At 48.7% G+C, this 23,784-nt stretch overlaps 1 protein-coding gene across 1 annotated transcript in view; it reads right to left on the bottom strand.

The window, feature by feature from the left end:
- LOC112114481 (transmembrane protein 211-like) overlaps positions 1-23,784 on the bottom strand; it is a 154,203-nt gene that overhangs the window by 117,817 nt on the left and 12,602 nt on the right. The window lies entirely within an intron of this gene.

Raw genomic sequence — 23,784 nt, 5'->3', positions numbered from 1 at the left:
AGAGAGAACCAAACCCGACCTATTAAGAAGCCAGACTTCCATCCTCACCTCTGATGCCTACAGATTTTCTCCTCCTTCCCCTCATGAATCTAGTCTCCCGTGGCAGGTTTGCAAATCAACGGAGAGCCCTAAACTGCAGCAGAGGATTTCCGCAAGGGTCTGAGACAGGACAGTGAAAGCTTTTCCTCCTGGTGCAAACGGGGAGCAAGACGAACAGACAGGTATCTGGAAAGGGAGAGGAAAGGAGAGGGACTCTTCCCCTGCATCATTCCCATAAGTGCGGGCCACATGGAGTTCTCCCACTGCATTGTCGCTCTCTGTTACTGTTAAAGCTGAGGGACGACACCAAGAAGGTAGAGCCCGCTGTCTCCTGAACTTACAGTGGGAGATGCTGCCTGACCCAGACTGGATCTGAGGTTGGGGCTGCAGCCCAGCTACAAATGTGTCAGGGGGGCGGCCGCGCATTTGGCTGAGACGAGCGCAGAAGCCTGATGGAAACCGACAGAGATGAGGTGTGCGTCGCCATCGCGTCACTTTCGTCTCCAGCCTGAACAATACAACAAAGGGCAGGACAATCCCACAGGCAGACGGCACAAGCGGAGAGGCACCAATAACGTCTCGATAGCTGGCAGCTTTGAGCCCCTTTAAAAGCACTTCAGTGGCAAAGGTTATTCTAAGTAGAAATTTCCCCAGGCAGGTAGCTCGGAAAGCCTGTTGGCATTCAGGAAGGAAGGCCCTGTCTGCAGAAAACAGCACGTGTCGGAGCTTCGGCAGTGGGGCCCTTGGCAGTTCTTGCAGTCCTTCGGGGGCCTTTGAGGGAGGTTACAATGCCCAGAGACAGTACTCCTGTCTTCCTATGGCCCTTGATTGGCGTCCCCGGATACTGCCCTTTGCCTTTCAGTCAGTGGCATGGGCAGCCTCCTGGGCCAGCCAGACACCTGCAGCTGGTGGCCAGGAGCAGGCTTAGGCCTAGGTTGATTGTGGGCCCTGGAGCCCTTCATGGTGGAGAAGAGACAGGACTGGGTTGCCGGGAATGTAAAGGGGACACAGACAGACACCGTGGCTCTCTCTAGCTCCATCACTGACTAAACCCAGCCAGCGCTGCCTAGCATCACCAATTCCTGCCCTGGACCTGGAAGTCAAGGCAGGAGATGCTGGACATGCTCCAGCCACCGCAGAAGGTCTTGCACCATGCACACAGCCCTGACCTACCAACTCTAATGCCATTCCTGAGCCCCCAGGCAAGCTGCCTCCAGGATTCCTGGGTCTGTAGCACGGGGGTCATCAGAGGACATGGCGCCTGGGGGGGCAGACAGAGACGGCAGGGAGGATGGTGCTCTGGGTATGTCGCGATGACGGGAGTTGGTCATAGGGAGAGAGCGGGGGCAGGACTAGTTCTGCTGCTGGCTGGTGGGCGCAGCCCTGGAATTTTCAGTGAAGGGGACAGAGGGGTCTTGGGTGATATGAGGAAAATTCCTGCCTGGCCACATGAGTTAGCACCAGGTCTGCACGTCCATTATTAATGCTGCAACGAGAATAACAGAGGAGGAGCCCGTTTGCAGAGGGCAAGTCTCTGCTGGGCCTTTTCTTCCTGCAGATCTGGACCCCTCCCTGGGCTGGTGGGTCATTGCTAATATTTCAGGGCTCCACCCCACCCCTAAAACCTCGCGAGTGCAGCCCTGGAGGCCCCAGTGCGTCGCCAGTCAGATGTGGGAAAGTTAACCAGGCAGGTGCGACAATGTGTGCGGTGGGGGAACAAGAGCTGTCTAAGGCCGATCCCTCTACCCCGGGGGATGAGCCCACCTGGGCAGGGTTAGGCAGCGGAGCAAGAGAGGGGTCCGTGCAGAGGCCACTCTGCCAGGGGGTTGATTTTAGCCACAGCAGCTCATTGATCACCACGTGCCCTGGGTGAGCAATGGAATCTGAGCGGCGCTGGCTCACCGCTGCTCGCTCGCTTCTCCCACTGCTGGGCATTTCTCCCCCGGCTGCTGCTTTCCCTCAGAGCCTCACACGCTCCCTGAGCAGGTCCGCTGCAGAACCAGTCAAGCGGACAACCGGTTGGGCACATTAGCTTGTCTGTCTGCGAGCTACCAGGAGCCACTGCTGGGCCCGTGAGGCCTAGGGGTTCGGGCCTCAACAGACACTACGCTGCAACCACCCACTCCTGCTAAGCCCGTCTCCAGCCAAGCAGTCCCCCGTGCACGGCTGGGTGTGAGCTGCTCTGCATAAACATGCCCTGCTGCTGGCGGTATTTATAGCTAGTCCCAACCGCTAGGGAAGCTGTGTTTGAGATCTGGGAGGCCTGACCCTGGGCCGCCCTGGCTGATGTTAGCAGGAGACGAGCTGGGAGAGCAGAGACGCAGCACGCGTGGGAAGGGTCCCCCCCCGCCCCGCCCCCAGGTGCTGCACAGTGATTAATAATCCTGCTGGTATTTATAGCTGGGGGCACCGCACAAGCTCTCCAAATGCTACCATGGCAATAGATTATTAATACGCTATGTCAAACCTAGAGCCAACAAGAGGCTGCAGGGCGGGTCTCTGGCAGGGGCTGTCCGACCGCTAACACGCAACGGAAGAAGGGTCTTCGGGCACCATTTGAAAGCAGGAAAGTGGAGAATCCCACCAGAGCAAAGCAGGGCAGGACTGGGGCGGGGGCGGCTGCTGTCATGAAAAGAACAAGTCAAACCCGAGCCTTGTCACAGTGCTGGTTGGCAGAATCAGGGTGTTAGCTACAAAATCCCGCCCAGATTCCAGCCCAGGTCATGCCACAGACTTTCCCTATGGGGGCAGTGAATCTGGGGGTGGCCCTGCTGTTAACCAGAGGTGGCACCATGTCACTCAGACCCATAGTCTGGGGGGATTGGTTTACAGCCCCCTGCATTGCACTGGGGGGGGATGGTTACAGTCCCCTGCATTGCAGCGAGGGGGAGGGAGGGATGGTTACCAGCCCCCTGCATTGCACCGGGGGGGAGAGGGGATGGTTACAGCCCCCTGCATTGCACTGGGGACGGGACGGTTACCAGCCCCCTGCATTGCACCGGGGGGGGATGATTACAGCCCCCTGCATTGCACTCCACACCCCCGCGATGACACTCACGACGGATGACAGGTTTCAGAGTGGTAGCCGAGTCACTACGGATGACATGCTGGTTCAGCCACTGGGAGTTCAGACAGTGCTTTGGGCAGCCTCGTGTCCCTTCCGAGTCCCGGGGAATGGTGCATACGACCCACATACACGAGACAAACATATGAGTCACTTGAGCAAGGATAGCTGCTTCGCTCTGATGTCTTTTGAGCTGCTCAGATCCAAAGAGACGAGTGATGCTCAAGGCAGAAAAGAATCCGGGTCAGGAAGCATCCACGAACCATGAGGCATTATCTGCTCCTGCACACTTCCCACCCCCAATCGGACTGACTGGGGCTGAGAACGCGTGCATCTCGGTTTGTGTGTGCATCCCACATGCCCCCCAGCCACGTGCTGGAAAATGCCTCACAATCCAGCAGGGAGCAGTCCGACAGCCTGATGCCTGGAGCTTTTTACTCCTGCTTAGGAGATGCTTTTCACAGATCTTCCACCTCTCAAGCCAACCGCCCCCTCCCCAAAGTCTCCAGTAACTCCACTGCAGACGCCCACCCACACATCTGTATAAGGGAAAGCTGGACTCTTCCAAAGGGCTTAATCCTGCTTCTCATTGAGTCAATCTGCCGGTCGGTGCTGCAGGAAGAAAATTTGCTGGTTTGGTGAAAATCCACAGCTCAGAGATTGACGCAGGGCTGCAGCATGGTCACCTGGCTGCAGCAGTGGCCTGGGGAGCCACAAGACCTGGGGTCTTGTCCCAGCTCTTCTCCTGACCTGTTTTGTGAGATTGGGCAAATCCCTTCCCTACTCTATGCCTCAGTTTCCCCTCCTGCCCTTTGTCTGCCTGGAGCAGGGATGGTCTCTATGAGTTTGTACAGCACCTTGCACAATGGGGCCCTGATCTCAGCTGCAGCCTCTAGGCACTGCTGCAAGGCAAAGAATAATTAAGGCAGGTCGGCTTGAAGCTAAGGAGTCGTAGCAGTTGTTTCAGGAATAACATCTTTAATTTTTGAAGCAGGTTCTGCTGGGCATTTTGCTTTGCAGTTTTCATCCAATGATGTAAAACAAACACACACACACACACACACACACACACACACATTCAGCTGCTTGCCTCAGAATTGGGACGGAGATCTGGATTTGTTAGCATCCGGCCTAGCACTGGCGGCCACGGCCTCCCCAATGAAATATTTAGACTGATGAATATTTCACAGCACAAAGAGGTCTCCGCAAAGCACTTCTTTCTCCTCACTTATGTCAGGCATATTAGTTTTAATGATCTAGGCTTCCTCTTAATTATGTTAGTACAAATCCCCTACAATCTCACTGCTTCTTCTGGAAATGATCCATGAGCCACTCAAGTTCCTACTCAGAGCTAAAAGGCTGAGGTGTGAGAGGCTGGGTTGGGGGCAGTGGGTTTGGCCACGTTTCCAGAAGGGGAAGTGCAAATGGGACCAGTTTATCAATGAGCCAGTAGAGATAATTACATAATGGCCTTGGATCGGGTTTCATACTAAGTGCTATGCAAGAGCTAGGTGGGATTATCATTATATTGCGTAAGAAGAGGCCAGTGGACTTCACATTTCTTTGGGGAGATGGCACATATCTTCAGACATGCCTTTTGTTATGTGATTGGACGGTGCCTAGCACAAGGGCATCCTGGTCCATGACTCCTAGGTGCTATCGCAATACAAATAATTAGCGATGTCCTTGCGTGACATGACTCTCGTCCGCACACTAGGCGGTGGGGGGGGGGAAATGGGTGCCACTCACTCCTGGGCCAACAGAACCTCCCTGTTCCCAATGGCTCCCGGACATGGACCTAGGACCTCCTGAATCTCCCCACGGGGTCACGGGGTAGGAGTGAAGCCATGCGGGCAGCTCAGGCAGGATGGCACTGACACCACAGAAAGACACTTCAGCACTGGCCCAGGCTAGGACACTGGCGAGGAGGGAAAGCAGCTTCGTTGCTTTCCAGGAGGAGGAAGAGCATCCTGTTGCTGTTGGCTCCCTGTTCAGTGGGAGATCCCTCCCAGAGGAAAGTCAGGGAGGGTTCAGGTCTGCCCCACTTCCCTGTATATATACACACACACATGCTCAGCTGCTCTCCCTGAGGGGTGAAAAGGGCTTTAGAAACATTCAGAACCCCCAGATGGAGGAGATAACTGTAGGAACAGAGAGAAGAAGTGGCTTGTCCAACGTCCCTAGCAAGTCGGTGTCAGAGCAGGCCTAGAGAACCCAGGAGTCCTGCCTCCCTCTTCGTACTCTGACCACACTCCTGCCCAGCCCAGCTCACCAACCTTCCCTCTCGGCCGGCAGAAGAGTCTAGCGGGAGCGTGGAGACTCTCAACGATTCAGCTCAAGTGACTTGAGGTGCAGTGATTTGCTGCTCCTCGTTTCCGGGAGACAGGAGTCACAAATGTTCAGGCGAGAACAATTCACCCATTCCCAGGACGCTGTGTCACTTCTCGGAGAGGATTTCCAGGTGTTCTTCCCATAGAGCGTCGGGCATCTCCTTCTCAGGAAGTGCTGCAGTATTCCACCGGTAGTGCTCCCAACTGCTACTGACGCGGGATAGCAACCGACGGTAGATCCAGCAGGGAGGTATTTGCTTTTTGTTTGTAAGTAAGAGTCTATTCCATGGTGGCTCGTGCCCTCGGAGTAAAGGAAACAACAAAGAAGGTAGGCGGCCACTGAGTGATCTGCTTGCAGAGTTCTAGAGGCAGAGTTCTTCAATAATTAATGCACGTGCAACGACCTGATAGGACTGAAGCATCCAGGCCTCGTGGTCAGTTTGATGCCGCCTGCCTTTCAAGCTTGCACCTGGAAGGAGCCTCATCATCTCGCTGGTGAAGTGTCGTTTGTTATTAGGCCAAACCAATGTCTTAAAAAATCCCACAGGGAAAGAGAGACGTGGCAACCTCCCCCCGCAGCATCATTCCTATCAAACAACTGGAGGACAGTGGATTATCAGCAAAGGGCTTTATAGATCAGAGCTGATCCGTTTTGCATCTGCATGAGTTGCTTCCCTGGCCGGGACTATTGCTAAGGGCCCACCCCCTGCCACAAACTGTCTGTGTGCCATTGTTCTCCATCAGGGACAAGAGTCTTCCTCCCACCAGTTGGAAGATGTGTAAGGAATCAAGCAGTAATAAAACTCAGAGCACTCAGAGCATTAGAGGCAAATTGGGCCCATAATAAGATATATGAGAATGGGAGTCAAATGCCGGAGAGGATCGTATCCAGTGGGAATCCCTTTAGGTCATAGTATTCTAATAAATAGAACCTTCAAGACAACTACATTGAGGCTCCCGCAGTAATTCTGTTAGTTACAATCCAAAGGAGAATTCTGGCTTGGGCAAGGACCTACTGCAAACACCGTTACCACTAGCAACCAGATGTGGGAGAGCTCATTTTTGGAAAAGAACGGATCCCCCCAACGTTAGTAGCATGGAAAAATAAAGGATGGGAAATCCTTTTCTATGGAAAAAAGTGACAGACAGCCTTAAATCAGGATCACGTAGATTTGATTTTTTTAACTTTACTTTTACAATTTTTATATAAAATATAAACACATAATAAAACAAAACAGATTTAAATACATGCACAAGATGGAAATACCATATAGATAACAACAGTCAGGGTTATTTATTTGTAAAAACCTGGGGGGAAAACCCAACAAAAAACAAACAAACAAAAAACCTGCGTAGAAGTCATACAGAGCATCAATAATTAAAGTCACTAAATAAATAAATCAGTGAGAACATAACCTACGAGTATCAGGGACTAATATACACTAAACTGAAAAGTATGCAATAGTTTCATATGTAACCAGACATCATCATATTTTTTCCAAGCGGTCCTATTAGACAGTCATTTTTTCCATTATGGTAGTAGTAGAGAACTCACTAAGCCAGTCTGTGTATGAGGGAAGAATTGCAGATTTCCATTTTCTCAAAATAACTCTTTTGGCCACTAAAGAAGTTACTGCAATCTATTTTTTAATGGTAATACCATACTCAAGCTTGGAGAAGGAAAAATAGCAATAAAATTTTTAAGAGGGCACTGAATATGGTGTTCCAGAACACATGCATTTTTGACAGGTATAGCGTGTGTGTGTGTGTGAAAGTTTGGCATGTGGCTGTTTCCATCGCTAACATTCGCTGTGTGCTGCCAATCTAGCTTTAGCAAACATGCTGGAATTCAGTAGTACCTTAAACAATATCTTGTTCTGGAAGAATCGCACGGATAAAGAATTTGGAGTATCTTTCACGTTAAGCCAGACATCCTCCCAGGTTTCTGCTGTGATAGGAAGGCAAAGTTCTTTTACCCATATCAAGTAAATTTTATAATGCACAGTTACCATTTTTGGAATCAAACCAAACTACACAGATAATAAACAGATAACCAAACCAAAATGGGTCTTTCAAAGGGTACCAAATACAGGTTATGAATAAGATTTGTTAATACTTGCCTGGAAAGGTCATGTATATTCATGACAAAAAAATACACAATAGATCCATAATACTGCCTACGTGGCAGGCAATCTCCATGCTATATACTGGGGAAGAGCATGCAAAATTGCAGAACATCTCCCCACACACCCCCTCTCTACGGCGGCTATTAAAGAAAGCTCGTTACATACAGGATAAAGAAATCTCAAGCCGACGCTGCTGCAGCCAAACAATTAAGCTGTTACATCAGAGGAAAGGGGGTATCAGCAGCATTACATGGAAATTGGTTCATTTCAGCCACAGCCTTTTAGTTAAAAGACAAAGCAACAACAGGTTGCGAACATGCAGCCACTGGTACGCTTGAGAAGTCAGCCTGGCAGGGCCCCGATTAAATGGAACTGTGGCTCCCTCAGGGAGCGCTGCAGCGGAGTAGTAGTGCTTCGGGGAAAAAAGAATAATTTTCTCACTTCTTGCCAGTAAATAATACATCAACATGGCAGATCAGAGATGAAATTATCATTGGAAATGCTGGGACACGTGCGTGCCAGCTATTAATAACATGTTGTCTGCCCGGCACCTCTGTCCACTTGATGAATTATGTATAGAAGAGAAGGTGAGCCACCACCTCGCTCAGGCGGTTTATTTGGTGTAAATTAGTGTGTAATTGGGCGAGGAAATTCACTCTGATCTACAGGGCCGGCTCCAGGCACCAGCCCAGCAAGCAAGTACTTGGGGCGGCCAACGGAGAGGGGCGCCATGTCCGGCTCTTCGGCGGCAATTCGGCGGCGGGTCCCTCACTCCCTCTTGGAGCGAAGGACCCCCCGCCGAATTGCCGCCAAAGACTGAAGCGGCGGCGGTAGAGCAGATCGCGAGCGCGCCTTTTTTTTCCCCCTTTTTCCCCCCCCTTTTTTTCTTTTTGCTGCTTGGGGCGGCAAAAATCCTGGAGCCGGCCCTGCTGATCTGTGTGGAAAACAGAATTGCAAAAGCATAATTAAATAGATGGCAAGGCACCTTCCCAGGTGTCTGAAGGGAATGAGGAATAAAGAGGCTGTCAACACTAAATGTGACTGCAAGATCACATTGGTGGGGTTGCGTGCATCCGGCATGTTGCAGTAGCCAGGAATCAGAGAAGCACCCTTGTCCGTGGGGTGAAAAGAGCATTCCCAGCCGCTGCGTGTGCAGAGCTGGGAGAGGCCTCACCTGGTTGAATGCTATACTGAGGTGGAAGTAGCCAAATCAGTAGGAGCCTTTCTGAAGCGGTCTCACCTGGGAGCTGCCTCCATCTAGTTAACGGCAGGGAGCAAGGCATGGAGGAACAACATGGAGCATCATTGTCTGAGGGCCAGAATCTGCCTGTTTAAACATTAGTCTCTGCTGGGCCATCTTTGGGCGCACACAGATCAGACGCGGGGTTTGGGAGCAGGGAGACGTGGCTGAGAACAAGGGGCGCCCATCAATGGGTACAGCTGTAGGCAAGGCGGCTCTTGGGTGTGCGGAAGCCATCCATGGAGTTTGCTTCTGACCTGACTCCTTTCCAATCTGAGATTAAATACACAAATGCCTTTACCCTCTAAAGTGCATTCAGATTGCTAACCAATTGACTAATCACTTCCCTGGTATTAAAGTCAGGCGCTTCACATAAAATCATTTGCATTTCTTTTTGATCTGAGCCTTATCATAATCTCCTGGTGCTGCACAGCAGCCCCTGCTCTGACTCACAGATAAGCAGCCCTCCCTGACATGTGCAGGTTCCTTCCTGCCCCATTGGCATCGTCAACTCCAGCACCACAGGTCTCCAACCCAGCCTCTGCACTACCCCAGCTGTGGCCGGCTAGTTCAGCACCGTGCTGATGGGGGAGTCCAGCTGGGAAGTAAGGACACTTTTTTGGGTGCTTATATTCGCCCTTCAGCATGTATGTGCCTTTTTTATGCCAATTATAGCATCCAAGGGTGGGACTTGGGGATCTCTCAACTAGGATGTTGTTTCAAAAACTGGACGCTTGTCATCTTCAACTGTTCTCAATGACAGAACAACAGGCCCACCTCAATACCCCACTGTCATCCCCAGACTCACAGCTATGCACGCAGCAACCTACAGACCAGCCAGAGGGTCACACATTCTGCCTCAGGAAAGCCCTTCTCACTGCAACAAATGATAAATACTTAGAGATCAGCATCCGTTGACAGGACCACAGATGAGTCACATGAAGAAGGGCGGTAGGATCAGACCCAGTGAGCATCCAACAACTTACAACAAGAAACCTTTGACAAAAATGTTGGGCGACAGCCATTCCGGTGGTGTAATTCCAGGAAAGTCAGTGCAGAGACACTGGGGAGTTTTGTTTCCCTGAAGATACCCCCCAATACAGTTTATAGGTAGGTTTACTCCTCCACGAGGAAACAACTCTGCCTGACCAGTATACATTTCCTGTATTCCTCACCCTTCATGGCGAAGGATCTTTGCGTGCAAATGGGATCTCGCTCAGAATTAGTCAGCTCCTGCTGTTCATTTCCCCCACCAGAAGGCCTCATAATCTTGTTTGTGACATCATCATCAGGTCCACTTCAGCCATATTGTGATGCCACAGGTGGAGCGTTATGGCCTCAGGTGCAGAGAAAGCAATAAGAACAGAACGCCTTCACCATGCAGATCCTGTTAGCATGCAAATGCCTGAAAGGAGAAGAGGAAAAGACCCAGCAGGAAAGAAGCCGAATTGCTTCTAGATACACGGCTTCTGCAAGGTTACCAAGCTGCTCTTCAACAGCATGATGCTATAAGTAAAGCTACAACTGAAATCAAGAGGCGTTCCTCATGCAGAGGGCTGGCAGACCAGACCACCACGGGCATGGTACTGCCCAACACACACCTGGTGTATGCGTAAGAACTCTGAGAACAAACCCTTGCGGCTTGCACAGGTCACCTTTCTTGCAGCCGCACAAACCCCTGGAGATGCTTTGCATCCAAAGAGAGCCCGAACTGTTGCAGTCTATCATCAAGTTCTCAACCATCGCTTAATAATAGTTAGCCCTCGAAAGGGATATATTCATCACATGGTAGTTATTAAATGCTGAGTGGAGATGACAGGCTGGGGCAGCAAGATGTATAGGCTTTAGACACAGTTATTGTATTAGCCCGGTGATAGATATCTACTTTACCGCAATGGGGGGATATTGCTTCATCACAGAAAGATGAATAGGCTGCTTCCCAATGAAGCCAGAGGTATTAGAACCTGCATAAATGTGCAATTTAGCCTTCTCGGCATGTGAGGAGAGTAATGGTGCATGCAGTCTGCACAACACATGGTGGTGTGAGTGCTTTCCCCCCGTGCTTTCATCTTGGCATCCCTCCAGAGCCGAGCCCCGGTTCCCCTCAGGATAGGAGGTTCCCGTGATATGGCAATCTGGTTCTGGCAGTTGAATTCCAGCCTGGCCTGACTGACGGCTCAGAGCAAAGATCACGACAGGAGCAAGCAAAGCAGCTAGAGGCCCAGGCTAGCGGAGCAAAGCTGTGCGTGTAAGAAAGCCAAGGGGTCGTGCAACAAGGCACTGGCATCCCTTAAGGATACTTAATGGCATGGATCTTTCTGCATTCCTCTCTGTTTAGGTACTTGGTGAGAGAATTGGAGAATTTCGGGCTTGGAGCTTCAGAATGCAGCCTGTCACATGACAGCAAACCGCCCACTGGCCAAGCACCCTGCCCCCTTGCGGAGCTGAACCTGCGAGGGATTGAAAGAACAAGCTACCTGGCTGACACTTTACCCCCTGGCCTTCTGTAAGCAGCCCTGACCTGCGATGAATGAGCTGGGCTCAGCACCTTGGCCTAAGGGAGAAGGAGAAGGAGATCAAAAGTCCTTTCAGAAGCTGCTTTGAGCACTTGTTACTCATCTAAAGACATTCTGGTAGGCAGTTCATCAGCAGAGATGCTAAAATGTCTTTCAACATCCCAGGTAAAGAAATCCAACCCCTTGATACCTATACAGAGATGCACACATAAAACTCTGCCCTCTGTGAAACGGAGATCACTCTTCCCTCCTCGCTGGCGTGTTGCAAGGACTGGCTACTACCCACAAAGTGCACAGAAGATGGAAAGAGCAATATGAATACTAACTAGTTAATAATAAAAATAATAAATGGAGATATACCTATCTCATAGAACTGGAAGGGACCCCGAAAGGTCATCGATCCAGCCCCCTGCCTTCACTAGCAGGACCAAGTACTGATTTTTGCCCCAGATCCCTAAGTGGCCCCCTCAAGGATTGAACTCACAACCCTGGGTTTAGCAGGCCAAAAGGCAGCCTTCTGTCCCAGATACCCAGTGGGAGAATCCCCATGCAGGGTCCTGGATTTTCCACTCTTCTAGTTTGTTTCCATGTATTCAAACTTTCACTGAGTATCTTGGATGGGACTTAGATTAGGGTGGGGCGGGGAAACAGCCCCATGCATAAAACAAATGAATAAATTACTACCCTGTGTATTGTACAACAGACCTGATCAGGAGAATAAGAAGTTAATTCCCTGCATAGGTTCACCAATGGCTTTGATTTGAAGGGGCAGTTTGGGAACATAGGATCTGCCGCACTGGATCAAATCCATCTAGTCCAGTATCCTGTATCTAACAGTGGCCATCCAAGAAAAGAACCCCATCTCATCAGATGTGGGATAATCTGTCCCCCTCACTAGATCACATCCTGGTCTCTGATCATTAGAGATTGTCTTAAGCCCTGAAGCACAAGGTTTAATATCCCTTCCAGAATGCGTTAGCGTTAACGATCATAACGCTGACGTTCTTGTTGGAAAGAGAAAGGTTCCATTATATTCCTGGCCTTTGCGTGAGCTGGTCCAGGATTTCAACCCAGGACGTCTCACGCCCTAAACCAGAATTGCACCATTAGACCAACAAACTGCATTCAAAGAAAAATCAGAAAGCGTAGGGGGAAAAGATAAAAAAGGAAAGATATTAAATACTATTGGCTAGAAATCATCTCCTTCCTTCTGGGGAGATTTGGCCTGTCTCTGTTTGTGGCCGTATCATCCTCAGCACCAAAGGAAAGGATTCAGGAAACAGGATACAGTTGAAGGGCTGGTACCAAAAATAGACAAAGAAAAACAAATGTGATCTATCAAGGCTGTTTGTGAAAATCCAGCTCAGTGAATTTCAGGAAAAGGGCCATTAATCACATGATAAAGTGCAGCTACCATCAGAAAAATGACTATGTAGAAATGGCACCTGGCAACCCAACAGATCTGCTCCCAGCATGTATTCCTGTCACATCGGCTCATTTTACTGACACAAACAGATTTTTTTGCTTTCAATAGCCCTGCAGGAGCACAGGCAGCTTTGGGGCACTGAGCCGCTTCTGTTCTGCCTCCCGCATCATTCCGAGAGTCAGCAAGGCTCCAGCTGCAGGACAGCGGAAGTCAGGGGCAGACAGGCAGCTTGAAAAATAGTCTTCAGACTTCTGCCAATGGAGACCATTTGAAACCAGCTCAACAGAGAAGAACAAACAGGGGACCCCACAAGGTCACAGGCAGAGTCGCCTTTCTGACTCTAGGTGGCTCTTTGGAGCATGCTGGCCAAAATCTTCAGCGCTAGGTGCCCTAAAGATAGGCACCTAAACAAACAAAAAAAAATACAGGGCACCGCCAATCACTTTGATGGGTCCTGCCTGGAATCCTGAGGGCCCTTTCGACACCTCTCTCTATCAATTTTTCCTTATTTTAAAAAATTTGCATTAAAATAGTGCCTCGAAGCAGATGAATGGCAGTACCCCGCCACTGCGCAGGGCACTGTATGTATCACTGAAGAGAGATAGTCCCCGCCCCAAATAGCTGACAGCCTAAATGAACAAGGCAGACAAAGGATGAGTAGGAAAAGAGATGCACACAGAGAAGTGACTAGACCAAGGTCACACAGCAGGTCAGTGGCGGAGCTGGGGACAGAAAGCAGGTGCCCCAATTCCCAGTCCAGTGCCTTTCCACGGCCTTTCCTCCTGCAGTTTAACTCTGCCTTCCCCAGCCGCACTGTTCAGTCATTGCTGGGATTTAAATGGACCCCTCATCGGAGTATCAGGGCAGCTGCAGATTAAGGCCAAACACTGTCCCGTGTTTATACAGCCACTGTTGTCCCATAAACTTACACAGGATCGTTTTAGGGGTCAAGACAAAGATGCCACATTTATTATTAATCTGTAACTATTAGCAAATACCTTAATGCTTATACACATACACTCACACACACACACACACCAAAATGTTCTGCAGCTGCTGGATAGTTACCAGTCCTGATTGTAGTTTGAGTTCGCAGCTTGGGATCGTAGCTCGTGGCAGCTAACTGGCCAGGAAAGCTGAGCACGAGGAGGAGCCGGGTCTCTGTCGGGCGCGCACCGATGCTCCTTGATGTTGATAGCAGAACGTTACCCAAAGTCTCTCATCTCACCCTTCCTTTTTTATAGGAGTTTAGTTTGGATTCAAAGTTCCTAGGTCTCGCTGTGTCACGCCGCCTCTGGGTTTGGTGCTTGATCACCCGTCAATTGCAGGCGTGACTGTCAGCCTGGGACCTGGCTTTGATCTTCCTTCTGTTGTTTTCTTCTTTTTAGGGTGGATGCTTCTTGCTTGAGTTAGGGCTGTTGTCTAGTTCTTCAGCCGTTGGTATTTGAACTTTATCTCATCAGGACGGGCTGGTGCTGGAGGTTGATTCTATCACCCATGCATCCCTCATTCACACATCTCAACTAGACTAATAAAATTACAGCAGGGTTTGCAAAAATGAAGGTTGCAGCAAGCCCTTACAAAATGGAGTAAGCGTTTTAAAATGGGGTTTGAATTACAATATGGCACAGAAGTTACAATGTAGGCAAAATGGCAGGTGTTATGAAATGGTGAACAGAAGTTACAATGGTACAGGATAACTAAAAACAATTTCATTCATGAGTCCTACACCACTCCCTTCGAAATCAGATCCATGACTCCTCCAATGCAACCATGTCTCCTTCTCCGCCATGCTAAGGGAGAGGGCTGTGCCAGCATCTGCACCTCCTGCTTGTTTATGATACAGCAGGTGAAAGACGCAGCAACGCTCCTGAGAGCAGCCCTTCCCCTCTCCTGCTCACTATTGATCTCTGAAATCCTGCGCTCGGAAGCTAGTTGAGTTATTTGTCTGCCACTGTTAAAAGACATAAAAACAGGTCGTATTTTCTGTGCCCGCTCCCGGGGAGATTAATTGTTTATCCCCAAACAAATTAATAGTCCCTCTGTGGAGCTGTAAATATGCTTTTATGTAGCATAATAAATTCTGATTAACAACAATCCTATATCAATTATTTGATTACCTTTGGGGTCTGACATGCAGGCTGCAGCCACTCCAGTCATTAAACAATAAATCTGCTGCAGACTCCACTTCAGCTAAAATATCCCCCCCAAAAAATTAAAAATCATTTATAAAATATTCATCCCCGGGGGAAAAATACTTAATATTCCTAACTTTAAAAAAGAAATCCATTAACCTGTCCACTGACATACAGTACTGGGTTATCAAAGTGCAAAAGAGGAGAGAGAGAAAGGAAAGAAGACAGATAATTAGGCCCAAGCAATTGGAAAGGTGTCTGGCTACTTGGAGATAAAGGGACGCTTAGTCTTTCACACCCCAGTCCTGCAGAGAGAATGCCCATTGAAGCAACTGTGAAGCTACTCAGGAAAATGCTTCCCTCTGGAGAACAACTGATCACAGCCCTCTGTAGAACAGCCTTTACCGAATTGGAAGACTGTTATCAGGTCCCTCCTAATCTTCTTTTCTCAAGTCTAAACATGCCCAGTTCTTTCAACCTTTTCTCACAGGTCAGGTTTTTTTAAACCTTTTATCATTTTTGTTGCTGTCTTCTGGACCCTCTCCAAGGTGTTCCTATTTTTCTTAAAGTGTGGGCCCCACGCTGAGGCCTCACCAGTGCCAAGTACAGCACACTAGGTGAACAAACTGAACAAACAGGGCGGGAGGATGATGGGACGATAAAATGAACAGCAATTAACAGAAGTCCTGGTACACCAGCTTGCCTAACCAATGCCAAGTGGGAGTGGCTTGTACTGCAGAGGAAGGTTTGAAGGAGGGCTTGGAAAGGTGCCAGTTTTCCCAGCGTTGATGGGGAATTGTTTTCCAATGCCTAGGGATACAGCAAGGGAGAGCGTGGGGGTGTTTGAGGGAGAAGTGGATGCTCTAGGCTGACATCATTGGCAGAGCGAACGCAGGAATCAACAGGTTCATTAACTAGTCTAACCAGCAGGTAGGGTGGGGCTACCCGGTGAAGGACCACGGAAGTTTAAATGCTGAATTTAAGTCACAATACAGAACTCCAACCCAGGCCTCCTTTATTTTTTGCCAGCAACTCCAGAGAAAGCAAGTACCAGCTAGGGAGTTCTAACCTCGACTTTACTTTGGGGGAAGGTATTTTCATCCTGCCCCAACCTAATGGCAGATTCCCAGCTCTCTGTTCTATAGTTAACAGGAGGAAATGATAGTCGGACTCAAACCCAGCCCTTCCCTTCCAGGAGACCTTTGGCTTTTTGCTTTGTTTGTTGCTTTTTCAGGGTCTGACTGAAGCAGACGTGATAGGATATTCCCCAGCCCCCCTACTGAAGCCTGACAAGAAACTCAGTTCTCTCAATGGCCTGAAATGAAGAGACACCGGAGAAAATGTGAACTGTAATAGGTCAGAGTGCTAATCCCCTAGTCAGTGGTGGCAGCTCTCACGAATTTATCATGATATCTAGCTGGATTGCTTGCTTGCCTCACGTTTGCCTTGTCCCAGCAGTACAGACCCATACAGCACGTGTGTTTGGCACAGCTTTTACAAACTGGCTGGCCAGGCCTGATGTTCCTGCTTTGAAAGTGGAGTTTTTCTTTTCCTAGGCGGTCTGCCTGCCATGGCTAACAAGCCCCACCTGCTCAACAGAGACAAAGAGAGGTGAAATAACTTGCCTCAGTTCACCCACACTCTCGCTATATTTGGTGTTTCCTTAAATCTCCAGCTCCTGGAGTCATGTGATTATATACAGTTCTCAAGTTTCTTTTTTAATTAGTTTCCAAACCTTGAGATAGCAAAGAAAAGCTAAAAAATGTGGCTCCAAAACCAGAAGGTAAATAAAAAGAACCCAAAACTTTATTATGATTTAAACTTGTCTGAATGCATAAGGGCAGAAATGGTGCCGGCTGGACAGCACAGCTGTAAATTGGTTCCTTCAGATTCCAACTGGCAAGTAGGTTTTGGAGCAAAGTAACAGGTCCATTGATCTGCTTATTGATCCTCCAGTAAAACCCAGGCACCAGCGGAATTATCCTACAATGGCAGCTACTGGAATTTTCACTGTGGAAAGGATTGCAATTTCAGGCTATTCTGGAAGACCGGAATCAGGGCACACAAATCTCCCAGCTAGTATTACCACTATCCTATTTACTCTTATTAATAATACTTTGCAATTGCATAATTACATGGCTGTGTGGGACAGGAAACGAGCCACACCCCCGTGCTCTACCCACTAGGTCACAGTACCTCCTGCAATGCAAATCACAGAGCATGACCCCAATCCTGCAAACAATTAAGCACATGCATAACTTTTCACTCACAAGTAGTCCCAATGGAGACATACAGTTACACACCTGCTTAGGAGCTCACAGGTTTGGGACCTGACAATAGATGACTTGCCAGAGCAAACTGGGAAAATTTCCTGATTGTTTCCTTGCCACAGAAAAACAAAAGTTGAAATAGTCTCTTCCCAAATTTTCATATTAAAATATCCCTCCCTTGAGCTGTATGATGTGATCCATGCAGAGCTAAAACATAATGCTAAGTTTTCAGGAGGCGCTTCAGCTCAATCTCTAGATTTGTGCCTGAAATTTTTGTGTGCGGAAACTTTTCCATGTGCAAACACCCCACCACCATCACCACCACATTTGAACATGCAAGTCGGGAAGCTGGGTGTATACGTACTCAATCCGCACATTCAAATGCAGGGTTTTTTACAAGCAACAATTTGTTGATATGTAAATAGGGTCTGAATGAATGCTTCCTTGACAGCTAGCTGGGAGGGGGAGAGACTTTGGGTGTGTTTATGTAAATACAGTTTGTTCCTGCTCTGCTTAGATATTCAGCACATAGAGCGGTGTCAAAGTAATCAGTTTTGGCTGGTGTTGGGTACAAATCACTTTAGTGCTGAATACAAGGGGTAGTGAAATGCTGTTAACAAATTGTTGTAATTATTGTAGGAATACAGGGAAGCAGGACTGTGCTTAACCTGTCCCAAATGAGTGGGGTCACCTTCCGCTGAAAGGACCTCGTTAAGCCAGGAGCTCGAATGCCAGAGCCCTGTGAAAGTAAGAGAAGTGGGGACAGATGTCCCATCTAGGAGACTGCACATACTCACCAAGGGTCCTTCCTGGACCGTTTTAACCTGTTCTTCCCCACTGTTTAAAGAAAGAGCTAAATGGGCTTCATTAGGAGCCTCTTTGTTATTTTAATCATAGAATCATAGAATATCAGGGTTGGAAGGGACCTCAGGAGATCATCTAGTCCTACCCCCTGCTCAAAGCAGGACCAATCCCCAACTAAATCATCCCAGCCAGGGCTTTGTCAAGCCTGACCTTAAAAACCTCTAAGGAAAGAGATTAATGCTCAATCAGAGCTAAAAATCAGTTGTGGTGGGACTGTGTTTCTGCTAAGAGCTAAAAATCACTGAGAGCTGAAATCACTTGAGATGGGGCTTTGTTTCTGCCCAGCCTGCAAAGAGCTGAAAATTGCTAAGAGACTGATGTGCAGCGGTCACAGCAGAGAGGCCGGTGGCAGCAGAAGGTGACTGATAGCTGGCGAATGAGTGGCTGGTGAGGCGGAGAGGTGCAGCATGTGACCAGGAGGGAGGCTGGTGGAGAGGTGCGTCGTGCAGCCAACAGGGCGGCTGGCAGAGAGGGAAAGAGCAGAGCCCCACAGAGGGGGCGACAAGTGAGTGCTCGAGCAGCAGAGCGAGTAAGGTGCCTCTTTACCCCCTCCCTCCACCCAGGGTGGGAGGTGAACTCTGCAGATGCACCTCTGAACTCTGGGTCTGCCCTGACCAAGGACAGCAGCTGTGAATGGGGTGCACAGAAGGGATGGGCACGCTAAGAGGACTTTTGGGTTGCTGGACTTAAGAACCTGAGGGGGAAAGGACACTGCCCAACTTACTTGGGGGTGGGTCTTTTACTCATGGCTTATGTTTATGAGCCCAGTTTGCGGTGTTTTCCCAAATTAATGCCAAGTTGCTTCCCTCCTTTTATTAAGTTTCTTTTCTACACTCAGACTCTGTGCTTGCGAGAGGGGAAGTATTGCCTCTCAGAGGTGCCCAGGACTGGTGTGTAATTTTCCCAGGTTACTGGGTGGGGGCTCAAGCCGGTTCTGTGTTGTATCGACGGAAAGGAACCCCTAGATATTGAACCCGGCCCTGGTTGCTGCTGGCTTCGCCTGGCAGAAGGGTTACAGATACACATTTCAGAGGCTTCCCTTAACCCAGTGCAAATCTTCCCCCCCCCTCCCCCATTCAGTACCTTTCCTATCTGTGCACTGGCTGAACCAGCCCCTTCACTACTGGTTTGCTGTTCTTTCTTTAGTAAGAGACATGCGCTACTTCCCTAAGATGTGATCACACTTGACAGGGTACTGTTATTGATAAAGGTTGGAGTTGACACCATGTCACTGTCAGTAAACTAATCAGAATCCCAGCGAGCCAGGGGGTAATCAGAGAATGCAAAAATTAATTCATTACAGAATAAAGCCAGGGGGTAATAAAGAAAAAAAGAGTGAAGGTCACAGAGATACTAGTATTTCCAGAGCAGCTATCTTTTCTCTGCCCCTCTACTGAGCCAGAAGACATCTGCGGAGCCTTGGTCTAGTCTGAGGACAGATGGTCAGATGGACACCGCAAAGCAGAGATGGTCAAAAATATTTCACAAAAACAAAATTTTTGTGAAAAAATTTCTCACTTTTTGCAAAAATTTTCTTTTCTTCTTCTTCTTTTTTTTTAATCATCTTGGAAACAAATTGTTCAGGGTTGCTTCTTTCTTTCTTTCTTTCTTTGTTTTTTAGTCTCCTCCCTTTCCAGTGTCAAAATGGAAAAAGGAAAACCAGGGAAGGGAAGAACCCCCCCCAAACAAAACAGTTTTAAAACTGACATTTTCCATGAAAATTGTTTCTTTTAAAAACCAGCAGAACAAAAAAAAAATTCAAAATTTGTTTAATTTCAACAGTGGGACAGAGTTACACTTTTGCCTTTGTCAGGCACCTCCAAGTCAAACAGCTGTTACCCCCCCTTGAAAGATACGCCGACTAGGACCCTTCTTTCTCCTTGAGATGCAGCTAGCTTTGAAGCGTCTCCAAAATGTGACCGATAGCTGCTTTAGGATGTAGCCCCCTAGCTGTCCCGCCCTTGCAACCATCAGGTGAGCTGACTGATTGCAGCAGATCTTTATCTCTATGCAGCTACCAAAGAAGATACAGAGATTAGGCTCATGTGCATTCATTATAACAATTAGAGGTGTGCAGGAACCGGAATTTCCATTTTGCGGGAAATTCTGCGATTTCAAAACTTGTTTCATTCTGAATCAGAGAGAAAACAAAGAATTTCTAGGTTTCCAACAAAACAAAATTTCCCCCCCAAAAACAATTAATTCTGGATCAAAATGTTTCATTTCAAAGGAAATGTCTAAAACAAACCCTGAAATGTTCTGCTCTGAAAATGTCGAAACAGAATCTTTCAGCCTTAGCAAAACGCCTTTTCCATTGTTCCCCCCCCACAACAAAATGTCATTTTCTGATGGAGAAAATGTTTTGTTGGAAAATTGTCAGCCAGCTCTAAGAACAATACAGGGCAGGTGCAGCCATCTGACTCCTGGCCAAGTGGCAGCACAGATCTCGGTGACACAAAGTCTGAGCCTAATCAAAACCAGAGACACGAGCTGATGAGTCAAATTTGTCCTTCGTCAGATTCCCAGTCAAGTCGAAAGGAATTGCAGGTGCTCAGAATCGGGCCCTAAGTGCTGGAGAGTGCAGAGGAATCTCCCGCGGGAGACTGGAGATCATTCTCCAAACACAAATAAATTTGCTGCTTGGAACATTAGACATCTGAATAGATGCCAAGTAACGGGGGGGAAGGACCATGTGGGGCATCTGCTTCTGAACTGTGGAGCAGCCCCACTTAGCAATTCCAGGGAGGCATATGGGGCCCTGTGGGTAGCGCGCTACTTCTAGGCACCAGCTCAGGAACATGAGAAAGGGCAGCCCAGCCCTCTGGACCAGCAATGAGCAGCCATGTGCACTGTGGCGTTATGTCTGCAGGCGGTCTAGGAGCCAGGAAGGGGCAGACACAGAGCGCTCTGACACCTGTTAACGGCTCACTAGGTGGGATTGGAAGAGTCCTGTGGATTGGGGTTTGACACCCAAGGTCTCTGACATCAGGTTCTACAGAGGTGACAAACTTATTATGTGACCTCCCTTTCCCCAGAAATCCTCCCCAGCATGAATCCCAAGAGTTCTCTGGGAACTTTCCCAGCCAGGAAGAGGTTTATGCTCCCAGGACTATACACCAATCTGGCTGCAATCACCGGCTCTGGGATTTATGGGTGCTTGCTGCAGCTGGCTGCGTTGTCTCCTCTGCGCTGTGCTCCCCTGCAGAAAGTAGTTCATTCATTAGGATGCTTAGCAGTGAGGTGAGTTAACCTTCCCCAAGTTCTCACTGGTCAGGACGCCCTCGCTACTGGAGACAGGCCACGGGCGCCCTGTGAATTATGGCCCTGCTGCGTCATTTCCCAATTCCCTGCCTCCCAAAGCTTGGGGATAGAGCCGACATCTATGGGGTGCACTAGAGTCTTCGTACAAAAGGTTTTATTTTCCCTGACTCGGGAGAAATGGACACAACCCAGGAGGCTTCCAGCCACATTCCTCTAATCATCTGTCTGCCATGCCTTGGTGCCATCAATTAGAGTTGATTTTTAATCGATGTTACTAAGGCTTTGCCTACCGCTAACCTTATTAAAAAATAAATCAGCCATAGGAAGAAGTGCTGACGGGGGACCCAAGGGTTTCGGTTGAGGTCCTTGCAGCAGCGTTCTGAGCAGCCCTTGGCTGGCGAAGAGAGATTCCTGTTTGGAGCAGAGGAAACAGGCAAGGCCTCATCTCTACATGTGGAACAAGCCTGCTGAGAGTGGACAGCAGCCGAGTAAACGCTGAGCCATTGGCTCTGCAAGTTAGGGGTCGTGGCGGGAGAGGGAGGCGGCCTGAAAGGGGAGACGCTGGGCATGCAGAGCTCTGCTCTGAGACCACGTGGCTGTGGATCGATACACCTGCTTCACCAGGGGTACAACTGGCTGTCTCTTTATCCAGCCGCCATACATCCGCTGGCGAGGAACACACACTGCGGGCTCGGGGTGTGAAGATCATTCAGGATCTCGAGTCAGAAAACTGCCTAACAGAATCAGTGATGGAGGTGGGGGGAAAGGAGGGTCTCTCAAAGGTTTTGGAGGTGCAGCACCCAAATGTTACCCAGACGTTGTCCCGACTGCAGAAGTAGACTGAGGAAGCAAGACTCCCCTTTGGCATGCGCAGCAGGAAAAGTCGGGGCAGAAACTGCATGACAACGAAGAACTGTTCTGAAAACTACCCCTACACTTTGAGCCCTAAAAATGAGGATTAAGCCTTGGGAATAAAACTGAGCAAAGGAGCTTCTTGTTTAACCTCCTTCAGGTCTCCCATCCCTCACCAAGACCCTGTGTTGTCAAAAATGAATGTGCAGAAAAAATGAACCCTAAGAGAAGCCTTCACCCACTGCAAACACCTAGCAGCCAAAGAGGCCAGGCCAAGAACTGATGCCAGGGAAAGAATCCAGATGTTAACATCTAGGTCCTGCTGAGGCCAATCTCGTTAGTGTGGCTTTAGATGCTGGGCTCATTGCCAGACACCTGACAGAGAGAGAATAATCGTCACTCCCAGCAGCCAGGGGTTGAATGGGTGCTAATTGAATGTTGAAATTAAAGGCTTCATAGCAGGGTGGATAAAAATGGATGATTATTTTGGACCGAATCAAAATAATCGGATTTTTTTATTTTGTTATTTAAATTATAATACGTTTTTCTTTTTGAAAAACTTTAAATAAACCTGTTTAAAATGAAATCTGAGTTTAATACGAAATATATGTTAAGGCCGAAGCTTATTATAATCTCTTAAAACATTTAAATAAAAAATAAATATGCTGAATCCATGAGCCTCTATCAAAAACTTTGAGTTAAAGGCTGTTTTCCTATATAAAGAGAGAATCGGGGGAAAACATCTAACTTTTGAGGTCAAGCTTTATAAATATGGCACAATAGGTCATGTACTGTAGTAAGGGCTTGATCCTGTGAGGGACCGAAGAACTGGGCTACCATGGGCAAGAGATTGGCTAAGTCGTCACAGGTGTTGGGACCCAGTCTCTGACTCCAGGAGACACCAGCATGTGGTTCATCAGGATCATCCACTGAGCCCACCTGGAGGGGTCTCCTATTTTATAACGTCTCCCTACCTGAGCTATGATTGGCTCAATTCTCAAACTCTGAACAGTTATGACTCCGCCCACCATGGAAACAATGGTTATATCAACCAATGAGGATGCACCTTCCATCAGAAAATACTTGAAGTACAAATGGAAAAGCTGATTAGAACTGACGGTTTACATCAAGGCTTTCAAGTTGGTGATTGAAATCGCCTTGATTAGAAATTGGTCCAGTAAAAGAGATGACCTCACCCGCCTTGTCTCTCTAATATCTCGGAACTGACATGGCTACAACACTGCTGCAGACAACAGAAGTTGGCCCAGTAAAAGAGATGACCTCACCCGCCTTGTGTCTCCTGATTGAAATCTATCCTCTCTGCTGCAAAAGTACCCGCACTGTTGTAAGCAAAGAGGGTGAGAAACGATCAGTTCGGTGCATCTCAGTGGGGCGACAGAGGGATCAGAATACCAGGGCAATGTGCTATGGGCTTCCCGCGGCCCCAGCGCAGGACAGCCCCACCCGTGGGCGCGTGGCTAAGCTGTAAAGGCAGTGGTAACGAGAACCTGCATTCTGGCCAGGTGCAGCGAGCATCACCTCCCCACCCCCACCCCGTTCTGGGCAGAGAATCACTCCAGGTAAAGGGACATAGGTGCCAAAATGTGCAGGCTCCGCCCCCCCTGGCCTCTTCCAATATGCCAGCCACAGCAGCCTGGCAG

The sequence above is a fragment of the Terrapene carolina genome, unplaced genomic scaffold, assembly GCF_002925995.2.
Source record: "Terrapene carolina triunguis isolate 2854851 unplaced genomic scaffold, T_m_triunguis-2.0 Scaffold231, whole genome shotgun sequence".
NCBI lineage: Eukaryota > Metazoa > Chordata > Testudines > Emydidae > Terrapene > Terrapene triunguis.
This window is presented reverse-complemented; position numbering and strand designations above follow the sequence as displayed.